The sequence below is a fragment of the Mya arenaria genome, chromosome 6 (assembly GCF_026914265.1).
Source record: "Mya arenaria isolate MELC-2E11 chromosome 6, ASM2691426v1".
Taxonomy (NCBI): domain Eukaryota; kingdom Metazoa; phylum Mollusca; class Bivalvia; order Myida; family Myidae; genus Mya; species Mya arenaria.
The window spans coordinates 16,983,821-16,987,096 of record NC_069127.1 but is presented as its reverse complement, the minus strand read 5'-3'; the positions used below and the strand labels follow the sequence as shown (position 1 = coordinate 16,987,096).

Here is a 3,276-nt window from a genome sequence, read left to right as displayed (position 1 = left end):
TGTACAAAAGTATTTTTTTTAAACAAAACTACTTATTTCAATCCGCTCAAAATTTATTTAATACTGAAATTGTCCGTGCATGACCTAAATAAGTGTTTCTATTTTTAAACTATAAACATCGTACATTTATGCTTTGGCTTGTGTTGTCAAATCGGCATTAATGGCCATTTAATATCAGGTTCAACATGGACACGATTGATTTCATTCAAGATAGAGGTATTTTTGTTGATACCGTTATGTAGTTTTTATAAACTGCTTTGCTTTCAAAGTAAATCAGGAAATATCGTACAACTAAATTTTTGTCCGAACCATCGCATGCTTCCGAATCTCATATACTCGTATAGTTCCTATGTAAACAATGGCTTTTGTAGCTGTCATTCCGACACATTTCATAGATTTCTTATTTTCATATCAGCACTTTTTCGACGGGAAATCCAATCAAGAAAACACTGATCCTCAAGCAGCTACTGTATTTGACCAGCTCACACCAGCTAGACCTCCTCCAAAACTCAGATAAATATTTGAGCCACCAAAACAAAACGAGAACAGATCGGTCTGAATCGTTAAGGTATTATTTTCTGTATAAAACAAATTATTTCACTGTACATTTAAATCAATTATTATGTTCATTAGAACTTGATTCTGCCAAACATGTGCTGTAAAGACTTAGACTTATTATGAATAAAGAACAAGTCAAACATGTACGTATTTTCATTGTTATTCTTATATTTTGGGCCATTTACGTAAATCTACAATATTTAATGATAGGTCATCCAATGTTCAGAATCCGGATCACATGCACACTCGATTAACAGTATTCTTAAAGTTGCACTCTCACAGAATTCTAGTTTGACACTTTTTGTCTCAGAATCGGCTTATTTTGGCATTCTTTAAATTAAGACCTAATATATAAATCACAAAGCAAACTTCTCCGAGCCAAAACATGATAAATGCAATCGAATCCTGTGTAAGTTGTCAAAGTGATCAATCTGTGAAAGTGCAGCTTTAACAGTGAAAAATAACTTCTGCTAATGCTATATATTTTAAAATATATTTGCCATTGCAATAAAGAGATATTCACCTACAATATCTTACATAAACACCAAAGAAATATCAAAGTTTAAGTAATGTTTGCAAAACAACAATGTATTTAATAAATCTGATATTAAATATGCAACAACTGGTGTTATACTCCAGAACTGAAGCTAACATCATAGAGGTACATCCTTCCAAGAATCCATCAAAACAACATGCTGAACAACTTCAAGAACTCTCTTCAAAAGACCGCACTTTCCTGAAATAAATAAAAGATGCCAATATTAAAATAAATCAGTTACATGTATTGTTAAATATTTTAATACTAGCTGTAAATGCTACTGCCTTTGATGTTTGCTTTCTACATGTATATCATAATGAAATATTGACAAGATACTAGCTAATGTTTTGTGGTTGTTGTTTTTCTCTGGACAAATAGTCCATTACTTTTGTACAGCAAAGTAAAACTAAATGTTATAAAAAGCTTTAAAATAGGTCATACCGATTATTTGTAAAACTTGTCATCACTGGTTTTCTCTTGCGGTTGACATTGCCTGGACTGGCAAATATCATGTGTGTGTGGGGGGGGGCGGTTTCCGGTCTTATGCTAGGTCCCCTGTGGCGGTAGGCTTGTTGAAGACAATAATAAGGGGACTTCCTTATCTCCATCAATCAGAATACTTTAATGGTGTCAACGGTAAATAGCAGGAGACCCTCCACCAGCCTTAACCGGTAAATGGGGGGAGGGTAGTGTGTGTGGGTTAGAACCAGCTGCCCGGTCAGCTTAGTTGGTTAGAGCGCCGGGCTAGTGTTCTAGTGGTTGTGAGTTCGAGCCCCACACCGGGGGCACTTTTCCTCCCAGGTCTACTTTTACAGCCAGAGTGTGTGAACATGTTCCACAATTTCTGTAAGAACAAAAATCAAAGCATGTGAATGTTTGAGCAATGCAAAAGTTACGATTGGTATCACCCACGATTGTCACTTGTCAACTATTACATTATTATTCATAAGGGGGAGTGTTCAATCGCTTAGAACTGAAACTTTTTATGCCAATAAACCATTTCTACTCATACTATAGAATACAAGGTTTTACTGTATAGCTGGCATGTAACTGTAATTTAATGTCACTTCCGGGTTCCCCATTCGGGCCATTTATGATTTACTCATATTGTGCGATGATTTAATCTTTGTTTCAACAATACTGTAAGAAGGGCCGGTGTTATTAAAAGTTAAACTTACCCTTGTTTGCATTTACAGTATGCGTCACACACACACGCTTTTCCTTTGTATCGATGTCAATGTTGACAACATGGCGGCTATCCGATTTTCTCTGACTTGGATAGATTTCACCCCGTAAATGTTAGATATCGTCATTTTCTAAAGATATATCGAGCCTTCCGATGTAGCAGCCAGTTACAAATTCCTTTGACTTCTATTTTTTCGCATTGTAATGTCACATTTATGATAATTTGTCAGGAATATCGGAAAGCGAAACGACGCGTGACGCCATTTCTTCCTCGTTTGTTTGACGGACATAGACAGAGTTCGCTCCCTTGATATCAGGGGGCGTGGCTTAGAAGCCGCTGTCGTAAGGTCAATTCGCGAGGTGTTTATATGGTTTTCATCATGAGTTTCTTTACGTAAAATGAGTTGTTCAGCTTTGATTATAACATCATAAATTATTAAGACTGAGAAAGAATGAATGAAAAAGTGAAATTGCCATATGACGAATTATAAATTAAGTGGACAAATATGTCAAATAACAGAAGGTGGGTGACATATAATAGGAAATTTACTTATTATGAAAACAATTTGATACGAGTATCCGGATAGTATTCGAATACTTGATACGAATATCCGGATATCGATTTGGTATCCGGTTTCCATCCCTATTGAAAAGTCATTATCCCAACTATTTCATATCGAAGTATATTGTGATATAAGCTCAGGCATCGGATCTCGATATTATCAATAGAACTCAACATCATGCTGTTAAATGGTCCAAGGCTTTCATAACCCACTCATTCCGAAATGCGTAAGCCAATGGTGGGACTATATCGCCTAATAAGCTCAGTCGTGATCCGCAAATGATCTCTTCTGCAAAAGATAATGACGTTGACCTCCGATAGTTTAACGCGACAGCTATTAATATATCGCATTTCTTAATCGCCAAACAAAAACTCCAATATTTGGTTTTATACCTGACATGATATGCACTTTGGTAAACAAATGCCGCTTACA

General features: G+C 35.9%; 1 long non-coding RNA gene across 1 annotated transcript; it reads right to left on the bottom strand.

Annotated features, from left to right (window-relative positions):
- Positions 1 to 712: 712 nt before the first annotated feature.
- Positions 713 to 2,556, bottom strand: LOC128236790 (uncharacterized). The gene is made up of 3 exons (XR_008261434.1): positions 2,275 to 2,556; positions 1,538 to 1,940; positions 713 to 1,294 (listed from the first exon to the last, which is right to left on the bottom strand). It is a non-coding gene; the product is annotated as an uncharacterized LOC128236790 (long non-coding RNA).
- Between the last annotated feature and the right edge of the window lie 720 nt (positions 2,557 to 3,276).